We start from the raw sequence: 9,959 nt of genomic DNA, 5'->3' as shown, positions 1-9,959 counted from the left end.
GTGGAGGCTGCAGTAAGTCAAGATTGTGACACTGCGCTCCAGCCTGGGCGATAGAGCAAGACTCCATCTCAAAAAAATAAAAATAAAAATAAAAAATTCTACCAGTTTACAGGCCTAAAATAGTATGGTCTTACCATGCCTTTGCCAGGATGAGGATTACTACTTTAATATTTGTCCATTTCAATACAGGAAAAAATGTTCAATGGTGGTGTTTTCATTTGCATGTCTTTGGTTTTACTAAGATTTATTTTGACTTACTGAGATAATACTTGTTCTTTTCTATCAACTACTATTATACTATTTCCTTTTGAGAATTGTCTTTTGATGGCCTTTGCTATTACATGTGGGCTCTTTACTTATTAAGGATATTAATTTGTAATATTTTGACTGTCACACATGATAGAAATATTTTCCCAACTTGCTATTAACCTTTTGATTTTGTTTACATACCTGAACCTTTAATGCGTATGTAGCCGAATCTATTGGTATTTTCTGTTGGGATTTGTTCCATTGCGTATTAGTCCTTCAGAAATCAGTTCGATGCAATTTATACTGTCTTATGCTTTTATTTGTTTGATATTTTATATGTAATAATTTAATCCACTTGGACTTTATTTTGGTATATAATATGATGTTTAGTTGCCACTTTATTTTTCCCAAATGGCCAACTAAGTCTCCCAGTAGAACATATGTAAATGACTCTTCTTTCCCCTATGAATTTGTGATGTGTAAAACACGGTGGTTGCGTGTATGGACTCTGTTGCCAGACCCTTTGAGTCTGCATTTCCACTTACCAACCATTGGATGCTGGACAGCTTATTCAACGTTTCCGTGCCTCAGCTTTCTCAGCTGTAAAACTGGGACACCAGTCATAGCGCCTGCCTTACGGAGTCGCTGTGAACACGACTGCTCTGTAAACGTGAGTGACGCTCTTTCATTCAGCTCGTGCGTGGACTATGGTGTGCGCCCAGGTCTGCGTTCCAGGTGTTCTGTCCCTGCGCCGAGTCCATTCTTGCGTCCTGGCAGATGCTGATGTTTAGTGGGGCAGGCTGTCTCCCGCTGCTGTCGCTTTTTGGTTTTCTTGGCCTCCGTCGCGTATTTTGCTTTAGGAAATAAATGGTCTACCTTTTCTTCACTGCTCCAGGTCCTCCATTTTCATCGCAGATAAGCAGTTAGTTGAAAAAGACAATCCTTGCATCAGATAAAGGCCTAAGAGGGTCTTCGTGGTTTGCGGGGGGGGGAGAATGGGTGTGGGGCAGGGCCATAAGTGACGTCAGAGGATCCTGGGAAGACGACAGAGGTGGAGAATAAAGACGAGGAGAGCAAAAAGGGAAAGAGCCCAAAAGGGACGTTTAAAGATAAGGTTCGAGGTGAGGACGGCCGAAGGAGTAAACACGGTGAGCCGGGGCTGTCATCCCGGATTTCTTCCCAAACTGGGGGAAGAAAGTGCGTTGGAGTGTGACGTTAAGAGCGCAAAGGCCGGAACTGGGCGCCTGTGGAAAGCACCGCCCAAGGCGCGGACCGTGCAGGGCTGTACGCGACTTGCGTGCGGCTGACTGGAAGGTGTGAGTGACGCTGGTGTCTTGCTGGAGGGGGTATAGCTCAGCGGTAGAGCATTTGACTGCAGATCAAGAGGTCCCCGGTTCAAATCCGGGTGCCCCCTGCGCGCAGTGGCTTTTAGAGGTTTCCAGGCTCTAGTAAAACCTACACACACAGTACCAAAGACCCTGCAGCCCACTGGAACTGAACAGGACGTTCTTTACGCTCAGTCCCAGAGAGGGGCTGTTCTTCTGACCCAAGTAGGGGTTAGCCAGGGGCTCTTGGAGAGGGACTGCTCCCGGAAAGGTGTAGAAAAGCCCCGCGGGTTTCCCGGAAGTGCCTCGCATCTCACACACCTGCGCCCCTGGAGCCACAGTTAGGTTCCCAGCCACATATATTGTTCAAGTAAGGATGATTTGGAGAGGACATTGGGATGCTAAATTATATACTTTTTGGAATTATATTGTGAGTAAAAAAACTGTTTCAGTGTTTAGTTTTAGTATTTTGGTAGACCAAATATTGAATAGCGATTCTATTCAATAGCTATTTTCAAAAACACTTGCAGAAAGTGTTTTTGACCATAATGACATATTTTATTATACTAAATCAGCTCTGTGACAAAAAAAATTTTAGTTTATTTGCATATATATCACCTAAAAAAAAAACTCACACTTTATCTGAATTGGTAGACTATCCCAGCCTGTTTGGATAGACTTGTGAGTTGTGTGTACACCACATCTGGTTCCAACGACATCCTGCTGAATCTTCTTAGGATGTACTAAAGACTTCCTTGCCAAGAACATTGTTTTTATCCCAGTGCTGTGCTCCCCAAATCGCACCCTCGTATTGTTGCTGCACAAAGAGTTCTGTCTTCAATATTGCACTTTTAAACCGAGTATACCAGCATTCACAATAACGGCAACTGTTTCACCTTTTATAAAATGAACTTCCAAAAGCTTTGGTTCCATTAATTAGATGCCAGGACTACAGACCTGAAAGGGGATTGTCCTCAATAACAGACTTATGTTCACCTTTTTAATGATGGCTTTGTAGTTTCTCAACTTCATTAATCACCAGCTTACCAACTCATTATTCCCCAGGATAATGTTTTCCTCAGAAAGGTTTATCTCCATTGGCTGGTGGGGAGGGTGCACTGGAAGGAGGAGAAAAATCAAAGAAGGGTAGTCCATGCTTCTCCTGATGTGTGAGATTGAGATTCTGGAGCAGAAATCAAAACCTTGGAGTCACAGTCTTTTTTTCTTTCTTCCTTTTTCTTTTTTTTTTTTTTTTTTTTTTGAGACAAGGTCTTGCTCTGTTGCCCAGGCAGGAGTGCAACAGCACAATCATGACATCACTGCAGCCTCGACCACCTGGGCTCAAGCAGTCCTCCCACCTCAGTACTCCCACCAGAGTACCTGAAACTACAGGCGATTTCTTTTTCTTTTCTTTTTCAATTTCAAGGACTTTTTGTTTTATTTTATTTTATTTTAGGGTTGGGGGTACATATGAAGGGTTGTTACATGCATAAACACGTTTTACAGGGGTTTGTTGTGCATATTATCACATCACCCAGGTATTAAACTCAGTATTCAATAGTGATCTTTTTTGCTCCTCCCCCTCCTCCCACCCTCCCCCCTCAGGTAGACCCCAGTGTCTGTTGTTTCCTTCTTTGTCTTCATAAGTTCTTATCATTTAGCTCCTACTTATAAGTGAGAACATGCAGATTTGGTTTTCCATTCCTGCATTACCTTGCTAAGGATGATGGCCTCCAGCTCCATCCAGGTTCCTGCAAAAGACATGATCTCATTCTTTTTTATGACTGCATAATATTCCATGGTGCATATGTACCACGTTTTCTTTATCCACTCTGTCATTGATGGGTATTTAGGTTGTTTCCATGTCTTTGCTATTGTGAGCAGTGCTGCAATAAACATTTGTGTGCATGTGTCTTTATGGTAGAATGCTTTACATTGCTCTGGCTATATTCCCAGTAATGGGATCAAATGGTGGTTCTGCATTCAGTTCTTTGAGGAATCACCATACTGCTTTCCACAATGGTTGAACTGATTTACACTCCCACCAACAGTGTATAAGGGTTCCTTTTCTCCACAGCCTTGCCAGCATGTGTTATTTTTTGACTTTTTAGTAATAGCTATTCTGGCTGGTGTGAGATGGTATCTCATTGTGGTTTTGATTGCATTCCTCTAATGATCAGTGATATTGAGCTTTCTTGCACATGCTTGTTGGCTGCATGTATGTCTTCTTTTGAGACGTGTCTGTTCATGTCCTTCACCCGGGTTTTTTTTTTTTTTTTTTTTGAGACAGAGTCTTGCTCTGTCACCCAGGCTGGAGTGCAGTGACGTGATCTCGGCTCACTGCAAGCTCTACCTCCTGGGTTCACGCCATTCTGCTGCCTCAGCCTCCCCAGCAACTAGGACTATAGGTGCATGCCGCCATGCCCAGCTAATTTTTTTTTTGTATTTTTAGTAGAGATGGGGTTTCACCGTGTTAGCCAGGATGGTCTTGATCTCCAGACCTCAAAATCCGCCCGCCTCGGCCTCCCAAAGTGCTGGGATTACAGGTGTGAGCCACCGCCCCTGGCCATCCTTCGCCCACTTTTTAATGGGGTTGTTTTTCTCTTGTAAATTTGTTTAAGTTCCTCATAGGCCTTTGTCAGATGCATAGTTTGCAAATATTTTCTCCTGTTCTGTAGATTGTCTGTTTACTCTGTTGATGGTTTGCTGTGCAGAAGCTCTTAAGTTTAATTAGATCCCATTTGCCAATTATTGCTTTTGTTGTGATGGCTTTTGGTGTCTTTTTCATGAAATCTTTGCCCATTCCTATGTCCAAGATGGTATTTCCTAGGTTGTCTTTCAGGGTTTTTATAATTTTCAGTTTTACATTTAAGTCTTATTTTTATTTATTTATTTATTTACATTTAAGTCTTTAATCCATTTTGAGTTGATTTTTGTGTATGGTGTAAGGAAGGGATCCAGCTCCTATCTTCTGCCTATGGCTAGCCAATTATCCCAGCACCATTTATTTAATAGAGTGTCTTTTCCCCCTTGCTTGTTTCTGTCAGCTTTGTCAAAGATCACATGGTCATAGATGTGTAGCCTTATTTCTGGGCTCTCTATTCTGTTCCATTGGTCTATGTGCCTGTTTTAGTAGCAGTACCATGCTCTTTTTGTCACTGTAGCCTTATAGTATAGTTTGAAGTTGAGTAATGTGATTCCTCTAGCTTTGTTCTTTTTGCTTAGGGTCGCCTTGGCAATTCAGTCTCTTTTTTTGTTCCTATATAAATTTTAAAGTATTTTTTCTAGTTTTCTGAAGAATGTCATTGGTAGTTTAATAGGAATAGCATTGAATCTATAAATTGCTTTGGGCAGTATAGCCATATTAATGATATTGAATCTTCCTATCCATAAGCATGAGATGTTTTTCCATTTGTTTCTGTATTCTCTGATCTCTTTGAGCAGTGTTTTGTAATTCTCATTGTAGAGATGTTTCACCTTCCTGGTTAGTTGTAAGAGATGGAAAAATTCCTGGACACGTATACTCTCCTAAGACTGAGCCAGGAAGAAATTAATTCCCTAAACAGAACAATAAGGAGCTCCAAAATTGAATCAGTAATAATAGCCTACCAACCAATAAAAGCCCAGGACCTGATGGATTTGCAGCTGAATTCTGCCAGATGTACAAAGAAGAGCTGGTATCATTCCTACAGAAACTATTCCAAAAAATTGAGGCAGAGGGGCCTCTCCCCAGCTCATTGTATGAGGCCAGCATCATCTTGATACCAAAACCTGGCAGAGATACAACAACTCTTCAAAAAAAGAAAACTTCAGGCCAGTATTATTGATGAACATCAATGCAAAAGTCCTCAACAAAATACTTGCAAACAGAATCCAGCGCACATCAAAAAACTAATCCACTGTGATTAAGTAGGCTTCATCCCTGGGATACAAGGATGGTTCAGCATACAAAAATCAATGAATGTGATTCATCACATAAACAGAACTAAAGACAAAAAACACATGATTATGTCAATAGATGCAGGAATGGCTTTTGATAAAATTCAACATCCCTTCATGTTAAAACTCTCAATAAACTAGGTACTGAAGGAATATACCTCAAAATAATAAGAGCCATTTATGACAAACCCACAGCCAATATCATACTGAATGGATAAAAGCTGGAAACATTCCCCTTGAAAACCAGCAGAAGACAAGGATGCCCTCTCTCACCACTTGTATTCAACATAGTATGGGAAATCCTAGCCAGAGCAATCAGGCAAGAGAAAGAAATAAAGGGCATCCAAATAGGAAGAGAGGAAGTCGAACTATCTCTGTTTGCAGACAACATGATTCTATATCTAGCCCATATTCTTGGCCCAAAAGGTTTGTCAGCTGATAAACAACTTCAGCAAACTTGCGGGCTACAAAATCAATATACAAACATTGCTAGCATTCCTACATACCAACAATAACCAAACTGAGAACCAAACCAGAAAAGCAATCCCATTCACAATTGCCACCAAACAAAACAAAAAAATACCCAGGTGATTTGTATGTTTCGTAGAGACAGGGTCTTGCTTTGTTGCCTGGGCTGGTCTCAAACTCCTGGGTTCAAGCAATCCTCCTGCCACCACCTCCCAAAGTGCTGGGATTACAGGCCAGAACCACTGCACCCAGCTCGGAGTCATAGTCCTGACCATTGTCAACAGCCGAATCAGACGCAGGCAGGCCTCTGAGTCTCTTTCCAGGTGGGTGGCATGGAGGAGGCAGCTAGATCCGTGCTTTCCAGCAGTCCCTGAACTCTCCTCAGAAATTTTCTATTCAAATTTTAATCACAATCTTCACATTTTTAATATAGGCATACTAGGGCTTGTTTGGGTGGACACTTAATAACCAAAAGCTGTTTCTAGGCACTCTGTGCTTGGGTGTGCCTGTACGCGTGTGTTTGTGATTCACTTGTCACCATGTGGTGCTTTAATACCTGTGATGGCAAAAGAACAGAAGCTGAACTAAGTCCACAAGAGAAGGAAGTGAGAGTTGTGCTAACAGAGGCGGTTTCCCAGACGTGCTGGGAACCAGACGGTCTTCACAGGCTTGTGAGGGACAGCCCCACAAACACATTACACAGAGCCTATTAGTTCTAGCAGTCAGTTTCTTCTGAATAGCTAACAATTTGAGTGTTATTTGATTTATGATTTCATTTGTAATGATTTCTAAAAAAAAAAAAATTTTTTTTTTTTTTGAGAGACAGAGTCTTGCTCTGTCACCCTAGTTGAAGTGCAGTGGTGTGATCTCGGCTCACTGCAACCTCCTTATCCTGGGTTCAAGTGATTCTCCTGCCTCAGCCTCCCGAGTACCTGGGACTCGGGCATACGTGACCATGCCCAGCTAATTTTTGTAATTTTAGTAGAGACAGTGTTTTACCATGTTGGCCAGGCTGGTCTCAAACTCCTGACCTCAGGTGATCCACCTGCCTCGGCCTCCCAAAGTGCTGGGATTACAGGCCTGAGCCACCACCTGTGGCCTGATTTCTAAAATTATTTTGTCTTTATAGTCGTATAAATCTGTAAGTACAGGGCAGTTATATCTAGTTTTGTGTACATATGTGTATACAGATCTAAGAACTAAACTAAATAAACTAAGAAATAAACTAAAATAAAATTAACTCTGGGGCCCTAAGAGAAATGTTTCTCTTTTAAACGTGTACAAGAAACCAGTAAAGAGGTTACATGCTGGCCAGGTGACAAGGATGGAATGGAGTCTTAATTTTTCTCTGTATGCCATCTTGTACATTTTAAATTCTGAGCCATGTGAAAGCGTTACTCATACAAAAGCTAACTAATTCACACATTTAGAAAACCTCTAAATGTTCTGACTTTCCCAAAAACAAATGTAATAAAAACAAAGATAAATAGCCAGGGCTTAATTAAACTAAAGAGCTTTTGCACAGCAAAACAGCAGAGTAAACAGACAATCCACAGAGTGGGAGAAAATCTTTGTAATCTATACGAAGATTACTAATATCCAAAATCTACGAGGAACTCAAAGAAATTAGCAAGAAAAAAAATAAACAATCCCATCAAAAATTGGGCTAAGGTCATGAATAGACAAGTCTCAAAAGAAAATATACAAATGGGCACCGAACATATGAAAAAATGCTCAACATCACTAATGATCAGGGAAATGCATATCAAAACCACAATGTGATACTGTCTTACTCCTGCAAGAATGGCCATAATCAAAAAAATCAAAAATAATAGATGTCGGTATTGATGCAGTGAAAAGGGAACACTTCTACACTGCTGGTGGGAATGTAAACTAGTACAACCACTATGGAAAACAGTGTGGAGATTCCTTAAATAACTAAAAATAGAACTATAATTTGACCCAGTAATCCCACTACTGGGTATGTGCCAAGAGGAAAATAAGTCATTATATGAAAAAGATACTTGCACATGCATGTTTATAGCAGCACAATTGGCAATTCCAAACATGTGGAACCAACCTAAATGCCCATGAATCAACGAGTGGATAAATAAACTGTGGTATACATATACAATGGAATACTACTCAGCCATAAAAAGGAATGAATTAATGGCATTCACAGCAACCTGCATGAGACTGGAGACTATTATTCTAAGTGAAGTAACTCAGGAATGGAAAACCAAACATCGTGTGTTCTCATTCATAAGTGGGAGCTAAGCTATGAGGATGCAAAGGCGTAAGAATGACACAATGGACTTTGGGGACTCAGGGGAAAGGGTGGGAAGGGGCTGAGGGATCAAAGGCTACTGATTGGGTGCAGTGTTTACTGCTCGAGTGATGGGTGCACCAAAATCTTACAAATCACCACTAAAGAACCTACTTATGTAACCAAACACCACCTGTTCCCCAATAACCTATGGAAATAAAAAAATTCTAAAAAAAAATAGTTACCAGATTTGGAGGCAGGAAAAGATTTTTCTTTTATTACTCTAGACAATTTGTAGCTTACATTTGTATTTACAGAATCATTCTGTTTCTCTGAGACTCTTCAGATCTATTTTTGAGGGAAAAAAAAAAGCTAGGGTCTGCTTTTGAACTGCATTATACATCTTGATGAGACATCTAGGTGCCACTGTCTTTTTCCAATAAAATCAGTGACAGCAAAGTAACAGCCAAAGGCGTGTTGACTTCCTTAAAGTGGCTCAACTTACTTTTGTGTACAGTAAGATTCAGGGGGCACAACAGACAACCTAATGCTGTCTGTCTGGAGGGATTTAAGAAAAAAAAAGGAAACCTAATGCTCACATTAAAAGTAAAGCAATTAAATGGTAGAAACATTATCAAATAATGTGGTAAATCTGTGAGTAATTTCTGATGTATTCATATCTATTAAGGTTTGATCCCAGATTGAAAATATAGCTGTAAAATAAGCAAGCTCTTCTGAATACAGAAACCATTTTACCTAGGATAATATAGATATCGTTTGTCTGCTTCCCTTATATTAATTTTTAGAGTACACAGTAACTTCCATAGAAGGTTGTGGATCTCCCTTCAGAGGCTCTTAAGGGTAGGAAATGAACTAGCTGATTTCTTGATGTTTCCCCCACCCCTCTGATTTTGCAAATAACCAGCTCTACTCAAAGGCTAACCTGTCTCATTGCCAGGGGCTGGGGGAGGTGGGAATGGAGTGCTGTCTGCTGATGGGTTTGGGGTATCTTTCTGGGGTGATGAAAATGTTCTGAAATTTGATAGTGGTGATAGTTACACAATCTGTGAATATACCAAAAACCATGGACTTATATACTTTTTAAAGGTGGACTATATGATGTATAAATTAGAGCTCATTTTTAAAAAGGTTATTGTGTCTCCATTTAGCTGATAATAAAATATAAACTTTTATTAAAAATATTCTGTTACGTAAGAGGTCTGTAAGTAGTTTATCATAATAGTTAAATAATCTGACAAATGTCACTGTTTCTGTGGTGTGTAACCTCCTAAGCAATTCCTTTCTGAAAGCATTTTGACCAGAAATAATTCTAATTTGTTAATTTGGTTTTCTTCAATGAAATTGAGAACATTTATTGGCAATTTGTAAGAATGACAAGAATTTTAGCAAATTGTGAATATATATAGCTTGCAATAAAATTAATTACCACTGGCAAAAATAAATAAATAAATGTTCCGACTTCCAGAAGCCACTGTTGGGCCTTCTCAGGGCACTTGGATTAAATGGCCTTCTCTGGGCAACCCCATTATATAAAAACAGGGAGGGCTGGCAGGGAGGAGGCAGGGGATGAGGTTGTAACAGAGCAGGGAGTGGGGTCAGCTGGGAGGCAGCAGAGCCCTGTAGACCCAACCCAAAGTGAAGAGCAGCCTAGTGGAGGCTGGATAATGTAGTGGCTGTTTAGCTTTTTTTTT

General features: G+C 40.4%; 1 non-coding gene across 1 annotated transcript; it reads left to right on the top strand.

Annotated features, from left to right (window-relative positions):
* Positions 1–1,591: 1,591 nt before the first annotated feature.
* Positions 1,592–1,663, top strand: TRNAC-GCA. The gene has a single exon. It is a non-coding gene; the product is annotated as a tRNA-Cys (tRNA).
* Positions 1,664–9,959: the final 8,296 nt, after the last annotated feature.

Source organism: Colobus angolensis, unplaced genomic scaffold (genome assembly GCF_000951035.1).
Source record: "Colobus angolensis palliatus isolate OR3802 unplaced genomic scaffold, Cang.pa_1.0 Scaffold2, whole genome shotgun sequence".
NCBI lineage: Eukaryota > Metazoa > Chordata > Mammalia > Primates > Cercopithecidae > Colobus > Colobus angolensis.
The sequence above is the reverse complement of the archived record's forward strand: the minus strand, read 5'-3'. Positions and strand labels throughout refer to the sequence as shown.